The sequence below is a fragment of the Otolemur garnettii genome, unplaced genomic scaffold, assembly GCF_000181295.1.
Source record: "Otolemur garnettii isolate 467f Iridium unplaced genomic scaffold, OtoGar3 scaffold00048, whole genome shotgun sequence".
Lineage (NCBI taxonomy): Eukaryota > Metazoa > Chordata > Mammalia > Primates > Galagidae > Otolemur > Otolemur garnettii.
Genome location: NW_003852443.1, coordinates 87597 through 101339, shown reverse-complemented (window position 1 = coordinate 101339; position 13743 = coordinate 87597). Strand labels below are relative to the sequence as shown.

At 37.8% G+C, this 13743-nt stretch overlaps 1 pseudogene; it reads left to right on the top strand.

Moving 5' to 3' along the window:
* Positions 1 to 1944: 1944 nt before the first annotated feature.
* LOC100945263 overlaps positions 1945 to 13743 on the top strand; it is a 28117-nt pseudogene continuing 16318 nt past the window's right edge.

Here is a 13743-nt window from a genome sequence, read left to right as displayed (position 1 = left end):
TTTGGGACACATTTTTATTTTTACTTTGTTTACTTACTTTTTGAGACAGGGTCTCACTCTGTTATCTAGGCTAGAGTGCCGTGGTAGGACCATAGCTCACTGCAGCCTGAAGCTCCTGGGCTCAAGTGATCCTCCTGTCTCATTCTCCTCAACAGATGTATACTATCATGGTTAATTTAAAAAACTTTTTTAAAATTTCTTAGAGCGTAACTGTGTACATTAATGCAATCATATGGTACAGTGTGCTGTTTTCATATACATTCTGAAATACTCTCATCAATCTGGTTAACATAATCTTCCATGTCATTTTCTTAGTTATTGAATTAAAACGTTCATACTCTGCTTTTAGATTCACTTGTACCCTTGTAAGAAACCATAGAGGTGACCCCACCAATGACCCTCCCTCCCCCCATCCACCCCCTTACCTCCCCCTCCCACCCCTTCCCATTTTTTTTATTTCTTATAGCATAACTGTGTACAATAATGCAATCATGGGGTACAGTGTGCTGTTTTCATATACCTTTTGAAATATTCTCAAACTGGTTAACATAATCTTCATGTCATTTTCTTAGTTATTGAGTTAAAACGTTCATACTCTGCTTTTAGAAAGATTCACTTGTACCTTTGTAAGATAAACCATAGCGGTGACCCCACCAATCACCCTTCCTCCCCCCACCCACCCCCTCAACTCCCCCTCCCACCCCCTTCCCATATTCTAAGGCTATAATTAGGCTATGACATTCCTATAAAAGCTATGAATTAGTTTCAGAGTAGGGCTGTGTACATTGGATACTTTTTCTTCCATTCTTGAGATACTTTGCTAAGAAGAATATTTTCTAATTCCATCCATATAAACATGAAGGAGGTAAAGTCTCCATCTTTCTTTAGGGCTGCATAGTATTCCATGGTGTACATGTACCACAATTTACTGATCCATTTGTGGGTTGATGGGCATTTGGGCTTCTTCCATGACCTGGCAATTATAAATTGGGCTGCAATAAACATTCTGATACAAATATCTTTGTTGTAATTCAATTTTTGGTCTTTATACCTAATAAAGAAATTGCAGGATCAAATGGCAGGTCTATTTTTAGTTCTCTCAGTGTTCTCCAGATGTCTTTCCAAAAGGAACGAATTAATTTGCATTCCCACCAGCAGTGTAGAAGTGTTCCCTTTTCTCCACATCTATGCCAACATCTCTGGTTTGGGGATTTGTGACGTGGGCTAATCTTACTGGGGTTAGGTGGTACCTCAAAGTAGTTTTGATTTGTATTTCTCTGATGATTAAGGATGGAGAGCATTTTTTCATGTATCTGTAGGCCATGTGCCTGTCTTCAGAGAAATTTCTATTCGAGTCCCTTGCCCACCCTGAGATGGGATCACTTTTTTCTTGCTAATACGTTTGAGTTCTCTGTGGATTCTGGTTATTAAACCTTTGTCAGAGACATAACCAGCAAATATCTTCTCCCATTCTGAGGGCTGTCTACCCGCTTTATTTACTGTGTTCTTGGCTGTGCAGAAACTTTTAAGTTTGATCAGGTCCCAACAGTGTATTTTTGACATTGCTTCAATTGCCCGAGGGGTCCTCCTCATAAAATTTTCACCCAAACCAATTTCTTCAAGTGTTGTCCCTACACATTCTTCTAGTATTTTCATAGTTTCAGGTCTTAAAAAAAAATATTTGGCTGATACAAAAACCATCACAATGTAGAAAGGGTCAGAGACATGGATATGATCACTTGGGTGGAATTTGGTCAATGAAAGGAGGCCAAGGACACAAACCTTGGGGAACATTTATGAGTACCATACAATAAAAGAGGATCTTGAAAACCAGGATGTAAAGGAAAAAATAAAGTGATAGGTATAGAAATAATGAAGTAAAAAAAGCACAGAGTGGTCAGCAAGGCCAAATGCTGCAAAGAAGTCCTGAGAGCAATAAAAGATATGCCTGAAAAAATTGTTCATGACTTCTACGTGGGCTGGTTCTCTGGAGCAATGAGAATGGATTACTGGTTACAGTATGGCTTAGGACCAAGTATGGCTTCAGGAGGTGAGAAAGTGAAGATGGTAAATAGGGACTATACATTGTATTTTGATGGAATATGAATATTCAAAGAAAGGGAGAAAAACAACATGGCAGCTCAAGACTTGCTAAAGCAGCTGCCCCAAGGTTGGGATTTTATGGGGCAGTGGATAAGCATTCTTCAAACTGAGGTACACATGAATTCCTTGAGGTCCACAAAGACTATACCAAATACACAGGCTTGGGAAAGTCGGTGTCTAGATCCTCAACTCCCATAGTCACTCTTTCCTAGAATCAGTCAGCCTGAGAAGTTCCGTTACAATATCATGCTTATTTTCATTTCCCACTGTGTTTTTGCAGTCACACTTCTTTTTTTTCTTTTTTATTAAATCATAACTGTGTACATCAATGCAGTCATGGGGTACAGTGTGCTGGTTTTATATACGATTTGAAATATTTTCAAACTGGTTAACAGCCTTCATGGCATTTTCTTATTTATTGTGTTAAGACATTTATATTCTATGTTTAGAAAGAGTCACATGTACTCTTGTAAAATGAACCATAGGTGTGATCCCACCAATCACCCTCCCTCAACTCATCTTCCCCCTCCCCTCCCTCTCCACTTTCCCCTTCTTCTTTGGCTATAATTGGGTTATAGCTTTCATATGAAAGCTATAAATTAGCTTCATAGTAGGGCTGTGTACATTGGATAGTTTTACTTCCATTCTTGAGATACTTTGCTAAGAATATATTTCAGCTCCATCCATGTAAACATGAAGGAGGTAAAGTCTCCATCTTCCTTAATGGCTGCATAATATTCCGTATGCACATATACCACAATTTATTGATCCATTCATGGGTCAATGGGCACTTGGGCTTCTTCCACGATTTAGCAATTATGAATTGGGCTGCAATAAACATTCTGGTACAATTTTCATTTTATAAAGCAAAATCATATGTCCCATCTAATCTCATGTTGGTCACCTCAGAGTATAAAACCAAGGGTCATCAAAGAAAAGAAAAATTTGTATTGATGGTAAGAAAGTGAATTTCTCAATGACTCACAAACAAATCATTTTGAAAGTTAGGGGGTTTCTAATTCTTTGCTTCCAAAACCATTGAAGGAACTGATCATCGAAATATGTTTGGTATATAAGCTGAAAGGAGTTTAGTAGTTGAATCATAGTGATAATATCAAGACTTCCATTCCCATTTGTCCCATCCCAACATCATTATGTGAACATTTTTCTCATTATTTATAAAAGCAACAAAATGGGAAGTAATTTTACACTGAAGACTGTCTTCCACCATAAGTAATATTAGGTCATTATTACATACACTAATGAAAAAACAAAAGAAAAAAATCTCAGAGGGAAATAGAAGAGCACTTTCAGTCAGGTGAGGAAAATGTGAGTGGTATGAGATGACAATACACGACAGAAAAAGGTCAACAAGGGTCTGAGATTTTGTGTTGAACTGGGTAAGGGTGAAGGTTTCAAGTAGATGTAGTCAGAGGCCTCAGGTGATGTCAGCTGTCCAGTGATGCCGATTATCTATGACTCTAGTTTTCCCCCATGATTCCTGATGTTTAGAAAGGCACTCGAGACAATGACTGATGAATAGATTCATACACACACATTTATACACATTGTACCACCATTTTTTAATCTTTTATTTTTTCAGACAATGGCAAGAACATTTTCTTTTTCATTGTACCATTCAGTTCACACAATGTATTACAGTGACTTTTTTTTGAAGTAAATTTATTTCAGGTTAATGTGAGGGTACAAGCAACCAGGTCAAAATATTTGATTTTGTTAGGTAATGTTCATTTTGCAGTTATGTCCCACACACAAAAGGTGTGCCAACCTCCACACCCCATGCCCATTCAGTGAGAGTACCCCACCCTTTCCCCTCTTTTGTTACTCCTCCTCCCAACTTGAAATGAATTTTTCTCCTATGTGTTCATGCATTAGATCATCTACTGGCTTCATATTAGAATGGAGTATTTGGATATTTGTTTTTCCATTCTTGTGAAGAAAAATATAGTTCAACTCCATCCAGGATATTATAAATGATGGTAACTTCACATCTTTTTATGGCTGAATACTATCCCATGGTGTGCGTGTACCACAATTTGTTAATCCATTCCTGAGTTGATGGGTATTTAGGTTATTTCCATAAAATAACTAAGTGATTGTAACTATTGCAGGTCAGTTTACAGTCACCTAAACAAACAATCTAGTGCAAATGTCCTTATGGTAAAATGATTTTTTTTCCTTCTGGGGAGTAGTGGGATCGTGGGGTCAAATGGTAGGTCTAATTTGAGATCTTTGAGGATTCTCCCTATTTCTTTCTAAAGAGGCTGTATGAGAATGCATTTCCACTAACAGCATAAAAATGTTCCCTTCTTTCCACATCCATGCCAGCATCTGCAACTTTGGGACTTTGTGATGTGGACTAATCTTACTAGGGTTATGTTATATCTCAGGGTGGTTTTGATTTGCATTTCTCTGATGATTAGGGACAATGAGCATTTTTTCATGTTTGTTAGCCTTTTGTCTTCCTCAGACAAGGTTTTGTTTATCTCTTGCCCAGTGATGTATGAGATTGTTGGGTTTTTGTTAATTTGAGTTCTCTGTAGATCTTAGTTATCAAGCCTTTATTTGATTCATAATATGCAAATATATTTTCCTGGTGAAGGTTGTCTATTTACTTTGGTTATTTTCTCCTTAGCTGTACAGAAGCTTTTCAGTTTAATTATGTCCCATTTGTTTATTTTTGTTGTTGCAATTGTCATGGAAGTCTTCAAGTGTTTCCCAGGCCAATGCCTTTAAGTGTTTTCTCCACACTGAGAATTTTTTATTGTTTTATGCCTTAGATTTAAATCTTTTATCTATGTTGAATCAATTTTTATAAGTGGTGGAAGGTGTAAATCCAGTTTCAGTGTTTTACATGTGGTTATCCAGTTATCTCACACCGTTTATTGAACAGGGATTCTTTTTCCCAGTGTGTTTTCTTATTTAGTTTTTCAAAGATCAGGTGGCTATAAGATGTTAGTTTCATCTCATGGTCTTTTATTCAAATTCCGAATGTCTGTGTCTCTATTTTTGTGCCAATACTATGCTGTTTTGGCCAGTAAGGCCTTGTAGTATAGCTTTAAGTCTGATAGAGTGATGCCCCTGGCTGTTTCTATTACTAAGAATTGCTTTTGTCTATACACTTTTTTCTCCTGGTTCCATACAAAATGAAGATTATTTTTTCCAAATATTGAAAGTATGATGGTATTTTAATGGAGATTGTGTTGAATCTGTAGATCGCTTTGAGAATAGATTCTTAAGAGATCTCTCCCATCAGGTGGTGGGAGGAAATTCCACTGAAAAATCTCACTCCTTAGAAAAAAAAGAGCTTGATTGGTTTCTTCCATGCAGTATTCTGAATGCTTAGAATGCTGCCTGACTCAGCACTTGAGGGTGCTCTAATATTTTCTGTTAAGTGAAGTGGCAGTGATTTAAGGTACCCAAGAGTCCCACATCTTCATTTACTGGAATTAGTTTGAGTGGCCAATTTTTAATAAAGCTTGTGAAATTATTTCAGTAAATACTAGTTAGAATTTTATTAGTGTACATTTTAAAATATATCTAATTGAAGTTCTTGAATGCAGGCTTACTTGATAACAGCTTAATTAGTGCAGTCTTCTACCATGAAAAAGTTTCCCAGCCCTGGGTAAAGCTATCAGGAAAAATCATATCCTTCAGTGCTTCAAGTGCTCACGGTATGTGTAAGAATGAACTTAGATTCCTGAGCCTGTCTTGGCCACCAACTGGGGAAAGTCTGCCTAGAAATAATTGCAACACACACACACACTAAAAAAATTAAAAAAACCCAAGGCCAAGAGGAGAAGAAGAGGGTGGTTTTGATGCCATTTAACCCAATGCCTCCAGCTATTCTAAACTATATTACATCTTTAGCCTCTCAGTTTATAGGTCAATAAAGTTCCACTTGTGGTTAAAATTAAAATTTGATTTCTATAAATTACACAATTTTTGACCAAAAATCACTGAATTGTAGCCATTTTAACTGGTAGAAAATATCAAGAATTTTACTCCAAAAATCATCTTAACTTCAAAGTTATCTCCATGTTTGAGAATGTTGGCTGAAGATTGTTGCTAGTCTTAAGTAATCATTCTGGCATATTAAAAGATAAATCGGACAGTTTCAACTCATGATACCACGTCTGATAGACACTTTTAGCCTTTTGCTTCTCTGTTGTTACCCCTAATACATTCTTTTCCTTTATATATGCTGTGGTAAACAATTTATTGTATTATACAGAATTTCTAATATCATTTGTAGCGTAATTGTTTTTCACTTTTGTTATATATAACTCATCTATGAGAAGTGTGAGATTTGGAATAGAACTTTCCATCTGTGTCAGGGTCCGGGACTGGCCAGGTCTATGGGCCTAGCTTAGGTAGGTTCTGGACGCAGACCACTAAGCTACCTTGCTCAGGAACAGTTTCTCTTAGGTGCTTGAGGGCTATCTACTTTAATGAGGGAGAATCTTAGAGAGTGTAAAGCAGTCTTCTTAGAAGAGATAAATCTTAGTCTTTAGCAGAGCTTGGTAATCTTCAGCAGAGAGATGCCGTGCTGGCATTCTGCAGGCAGGAGAAGAGACAGAGTAAGAGTGTCTGTGATAGAATGCGCATGCTCCCGCCTGCCTGCCTTCTCCTCCAGCCTAATGTAAGGCTGAGCTCATGCCTCTCAACACCACAGGTGTAGAGACTGCCAATTCACTAATGCTCTCATCTTCTGAGCTCTCTCATGCTAGTTAGAACTAAATCCCGCTCCATGCCTTTTTCACCAAGGTGTCCCATTACAGGTATTTCTTATAACTCTCACTCCTCCTAGCTATAGGCTATATGGGTTGCTACATTTTCCCCCTTTTTTTAGATACAAACAAAATTTTTAATGTGGTAAGGGCAGTTCTTTCTGTTATCTAGTCCTTTCCTTTCTAAGCAAAAGATAGTAATCATCAGAGTTCAGAATTCCAGGTATGGGCTCTTTAAATGAGGAAGCCTGATACAGATGTAAACTATTAGCCACTGCTAGAGGAAAATGATTGTGATGTTAATTCCCTTAAAGGTCTTTTTAGACGGAGAAAACTGAAATCTTTCCCAAGAGAATTTACCATTTAACTGTAGGAACTTTACTTTGATATTTACTTAACAGCAAACAAGAGAGAATGCTTTCCTTGCAGTCTTTGCAAGCAGAGAACTTTTCTCTCTCTATTCCAAAGGTTTTGCTACTGGAGGTACTGAAATCCACCCTTCACAGATCACAAAAGACTGTTACTTGTGGATCAATGGTTCTACACTTGGCAGTTCCTCTAGTGGAACTGTTACTCCTGGTCCAAGAAGTACCACCTTTCACAATTCCTGACAGAGTTTTTCCTGCTTTTAAGCTGCTTTTCCAGCAAAATTTTTGCTAATCAATTCCAGAGTCTTTTTCAAATGGAGTTTCCTAGCACAAAGGTGGTTTAACTCTTACTCTTCCCTCCCTTTGTTCTCACCTCTCATAATCTCCCAAAGGCTTCACTTGCTTCTGAGTGACACTTCCCCTTTGGGCTGTGTCCAGTCTCCTTAGCTGGACCCGGTTATAGTGCAGACACTGATGAGAGGTCGGTTACCCCTTCACTACACAGGATAACCTAATATTTCATAAACATATTTAATCTAATTATTCTCCATTGTCATCCATTGGTCTGGTTTAATTTCCCATTTTACACTAAGGCACCACAGGTCTAACTAACCAAGCTGGCAGAGAGCCATGGCATAGAATTGAATTACACTTTTTTCTGAGAATGGTTTGAAGTGAAAATAGTTTTCTTTCATTTACCAGTGGGTCCTGATTCTGGCCCAACTGATAATTTCCCTACAATAAAGGTGTTCCATCTTCTATCAGATTGAAAACGGCATTTGTTTGGCCCAGTGAAAGCCTTTTTTACACTTGGAACATACACCTGGAGGTTTACACGCTCTTTGTTCCTTTTTCTTTAGCATCCAGAAATTCAGGTGTTTTTCCCTTTTAAACACCTTTCTCTTATGGCCTGGCTTCCCACATTTATGGCATCTGATGTTAACTGGGGATTTACCCTCTGATCTTCCAGCTGCCCAATTTGAGTTGCCATGTCAATACAACATTTACCTGCTTCACCTATAAGATTTTTCATCTGATCTCTCAACTGTTTTATATCAGCTGCCATGATCTTAGTCTGGTCTTTAAGCTGGTCCATCTGATACTTCAACTGCTGTATCTCATTTTCCGTGATTTTTCTGACTTTCTTTCAGCTTTCTACTTTCTTTCCAACTCTTAGAAACTTTAGCTGCCTTAAAGGAACAGGAGTGCTTTAGCTGTTTCTTTTTACTCTAGAATCTTAGTTTTATAAACTTTTCTTCCTCTATTTCTTCACCAGCCTCAATCTACTTCAATTCTTTTTAAACAGAACTCTTAACTGCCAAAAAGGGAATCGGGCGTCGGTCTCTGAAAAGCTGCTTCCTGCTGGCATCGGGCAAAGACATATGGCAAGGCAGTTAGAAGTTCTCTTCCCTGACTTAATAAAGTCTTGCAACCTATTCTCAAACTTTTCTCTATTTTACCCAGGTTTTTCTCACCCCTTGAGGCTAAAGGCTTGTTTGCTAAAGGTTCTTATCTCCTAGTTCTATCTTTTCTCTTTCCCTCTTGTTTAAAGGCTTTTTCTGTTTTTTCCTCCAGCTGCTTCACAGTAGAGGCTAAAGGATTTTACCAGCTTTTCCCCCACAGAAGCAGTAGTTAGAATTTGGAAAGAGAAAACATAGGAAAGAAGAGGAAAAAAGCAAATGAGAAAGGCCTGCTGTTGGCTGTCTTTCCTAGATATTTCTTTTCCCTCCAAGTATTTCTATTTCTCTTTTCTTTTTCTTATTTGCTAAAGCTTATTTCCCTTTCTTGGTCCACATTCACTGAATCCTGCTCACAGCACTATTTGTCAGTGGCGTTCACTATCCCGCTTCTGACACCACTTGTCAGGGCCCGGGACTGGCCAGGTCTCAGGCCCGGCTTAGGCAGGTTCCAGACGCGGACCACTAAGCTACGTTACTCAGGAACAGTTTCTCTTAGGTGCTTGAGAGCTATGAGAGAGAGAGAGAGAGAGAGAGAGAGAGAGAGAGAGACTTAGAGTAAAGCAGTCTTCTTAGAACAGATAGTAGATCTCAGTCTTTGGCAGAGCTTGGTAATCTTCGGCAGAGACACCGTGCTGGCGTTCTGCAGGCAGGAGAGGAGACAGAGTCAGAGTAAGCGTGTCCGTGATAGAATGCGCACGCTCCTGACTGCCTTCTCCTCCAGCCTAATATAAGGCTGAGCTCGTGCTTCTCAACACCACAGGTGTAGAGACTGCCAATTCACCAATGCTCTCATCTCGCAAGCTCACTCATGCTAGTTAGAACCAAATCTCTCTCCATGCCCTTTTCACCAAGGTGTTCCATTACAGGTGTTTCCTATAACTCTCACTCCCCCTAGCCATAGGCTATACGGGCTGCTACACATCTGAATTACATAAATATGAATATACGAAGGGCTATCTGGAAAGTATTCTGCTATATATGTCTGTTTTTTTAATAATACATGGCAGGATACTTTCCAGATAGCCTCATAAAATTGAGCCTTGTTTCTGTTCTTCCTTTGTGGAGTGAACACGTAATGTATAAATTCAGATAAGACCGTCTCTATAGAAACATTCCAGAGGTAGGTAAGCAGTGCAGGGAATATAAGTGGCTCTTTGCCTATAGGTCAACCAGAATCTGAGATTCCTTCCATTTTGTTGTTTCAGTTTTTTAATGCTGAAGCTTGTTCATTGGCAGCAGCCTGCAGGAAACAGGAAAAAGGAAACAAGAACACAAGAGGAATGTATCTTCCATTTAAGGTAATAATCTGGAAGTTGCTCACCTCACTTTTCCTCTTATCCTATTGGCCAGAACATAGTCATATGACTATTCATGGCGACAAAAGAGGCCAGGAAAAACCAGCATTCTGTTACTGAAAGGATGGAGGTAGTAATGTACAACAGGACAAGGAGTAGCCTCTGTTTGGTGGGTGGTACTGGAGGATGCTTTTTGATTTCACCATGCACATTTTCAATATAATATTAACATATATTTGTATTTAAAAAATGGATCTTAGAGCTCTCAAAGGATTATAAATCTTTTGTTTTGTACATTTAATGTCATTGGCTAGTATATCTATATTTTTATAAAACATAAAGTTTACTATCTTGCTTTTGCAAGGAATAAAAGTGTTACAATATTTACTGTAACTGGGTAGATTAAAAACTCAAGCCCAAAGGAATTGCAAGATTATATCTCTTTTTAATGCTAAAAAGTTACTGAACTGGAAAAAGTATAATTTAACATGTTGCCAGCTTGCCAAAAAAAAAAAAAAGATGCCTGGCTTGGATTTTATCCAGGAAGACATCTGTTTGCCTGAAACTAATAATAGCACAATCCTAATGATGTGCCAAACAAGTTACTTTAATAGAAATGCTTTGTTTTGAGAGGTTAAGTTTGGTTACTCAGCAGAACTGCTGTGTTTAAAAGGGTATTATGTTTAAATCTTCAACTAGGGAAGCTTGGGAAACTTTGTAAGAAATGCCACATTTTAAAGCTCAAACTAAACTGATGGGGTGCACTTGATCTTTAAATGGCCTTTTTAGGTTAGAGAATGGATGCAGGGTAGTAGTAAATCACTATTCAAGTTTAAGAACCGATTTTAGAGACTGTCCATTGTTTCAAAAGGCACAACTATTAATTCAAATGTCTAGTGATTGTTCCTCAAAATTTACTCAAAATACAAATTCTAGTTGATACATTTTTGTCCCATTATTTCTCACCCTTAACTTTCCTCTATGATTCCAGACATCTGGATGAAGTGAAGAAGAAATATTTAAATATTTGAATGTTCGGTCTGTGAAACTTAAATTTCTGAATGTTGAAAATCATAGAAATGATTGAATTTCTGATTTTTAAAAAAACTTGCCATTGTATAGACATAGCACATTAGTCAGTGTAAAAAGCACTGCTGTGTGAACCAGACTAAAGAAATAATGTCCTAGGGAAAGCCATTGATAAGCCTTTTTGGCGTGGTGGTGTGTGGTTTGAGCGATTGCTCTGTTTAATTCTCACGGTGCCATTTAAGTTTAGGCCAATGGTTTTTATGCTGAAATGTGCTTGCTATTATGTGTATTTGACCACAGTTTTGTATTAATTAGCCATCTTCTGAAGGGACATGGGATCTTGAGTGCTGGATAGCACGACCGGAGGAACATGTTCTGGCCAAGTCTGGCTCTACATGTTGCTGCTGATCATGGGAAATAGACTTGGGCTAAAACAAATGGTAAGATTCCAGGAACTTTCTGGAGTACCTGTATTTCTTTCTTTCTTTCTTTTTTTCTTAACTAGTCTTTACTGAAATAATTTTCTAGGCCTAGGCTACTTCTGGGGTAGAGTCTTTAAAAAAATTATTTAATTCTAGGTGTCCAGAGGGAGCTTCAGAATATAAGGATGTCGGGAAGAAGTATTAATAAAGGGAGTTGTAATATACTAGTGGCCTTTGCTAGAGAAGTCCCTCAAACTTTTTCGGATCATTTAAATATAATAGGCATGCAGTGAAAGTAACCTTTTCTTGTAGGTGTCCAGTTCTATCAATCCTGGGACATTTATGATGCAGTTGTGTAACTATTCTCATAATCGAAATGGAGAGTATTTTCTTTATCTGAAAAATCTCCTTTATACCTCTTTGTAGTCAGTTCCTTTTCCCCTTCCTGAGTCTCTGACAGCCACTGATCTTATTTCTGTTCCTACTGCTTTGTGTGTTTTTAAAAGGCCATAAATCAAACCACACAGTATCTGTCATCTTTAGGTCTGGTTTCTTTCACTTATCATGACGTTCTTGAGATTCATCCATGTTATTGCGTGTATCAGTGGTTTATTCCTTTTTTTTTCCTGAAGACTCATCCCCTTTAATGCTAATGGAATCCAAGATTTATTTGTACAGATTTAGAAATAGTCTGAGCCAATCATAACAATCTCATTTTCCTCAGCCAAGTAGTCCATTTCTCATAATCCTTTGAACCTAGGACTGGCCATGTGACTGCTCAGACAAGTGAGGCGCAAAGGGAAATCTGTTGGAGAACATTTAGAAAAGATGTGTCTCCCTGTTATAAGAAGGAAGAATAAACACAAATTTATCATACTTCCCATCGTTTTTCCCTCCCACTTCAGATTCCTGCCTTTAGACCAATGACATCTGGAGCTGCGGGAGGCATCCTCAAAACCTGAGGGAAGGGCCAGGTGAAGAAAAGTGTAATAAGTCCCAGAACCTTGTCATCATTAGCTCTTCCACAAACCTTGAAACTGCCCACCTTCAGATTTCTCTTCATGTGGGATAAGGGAAAGGGTTTGTTATGCAAGTCACTTTGGTATGTGACTTGCGGGCTCCACTGGGATGGCATTCCTTGCTGAGAAAAGTATCATCCACTCTAGTAATGTCCACCCAGTTTAGATTGGAGCTGAGACTCAAAGTTTCAGAATTTTTATTTCCATAGTTAGAAAATCTCTTCACTACCTCTAAAGTAACTTTGTGTTGTACTTGAAATGGGTTGGTACTTAAGCTTTTTCTTGGAGAAATGTTTATCCCTTGGGATTTTCCTCAGGATCCATTTTTTAGACTTGCTCTAATATATTCTGGACTGGTTTCAGATCTATGAAAAGTATATTGTTCACTGATCAAGATGCTGGAATTCTTTCCTAGAGTCAAATTTAAGCATGAGTTTCATATCATTCTCTTAAAAAAGAGATAGAATTAACTAGAAAATGTAATGTGTTTAGATTAGAATGTGTTGGCCAGGCTCTCATGGTCGTCTTGCAGTGATTACTAGTGATTTGATCAAAGGAGATATACATATATATGTGTATATACATAATTTTTATTAAATCATAACTGTGTACATTGATGCATTTATGGGGCTCAGTGTACTGATTTGATATACAATGTGAAATGCTTATATTGAACTGATTAACACATCCATCACAATTATACTCTTTTCTTAATAGTTTTGAAATGTATCAATGCATCATGCACATTAGGTGAGGTCCCCCCAAATACTCTCCCCCCTCCCATATCCCCCCTCTTCTCTTCTTTCTCTCCGCTTCCCTTCAACTTTCTGGACTATAGTTATGTTTTGCCATTCAAATGAATGTGTAGGTGATTATATATTGATTTCATAGTAGTGTTGAGTAGATTGGATACCTTTTTCCCCATTCTTATGATAGTTTACTAAGAAGAATATGTTACAGCTCCATCCAGGTAAACATAAAAAATGTGAAATCTCCATCTTTTTTATTGGCTGCATAGTATTCCACGGCGTACATATACCACAATTTGTTAATCCATTCATGGATTGATGGGCATTTGGGCTGTTTCCATGTCTTGATAATTATGAATTGGGCTACAATAAAAATTATGGTGCAAATGTCTTTGTTATAAAATAATTTTTGATCATCTGGGTATATACCTAGTAGAGGAATTGCAGGATCTAATGGTAGGTCTACTTTTAGTTCCTTGAGTATCCTCCAGACTTCTTTCCAAAAAGGTTGTCTTAGCTTGCATTCCTACCAGCAGTGTATAAATGT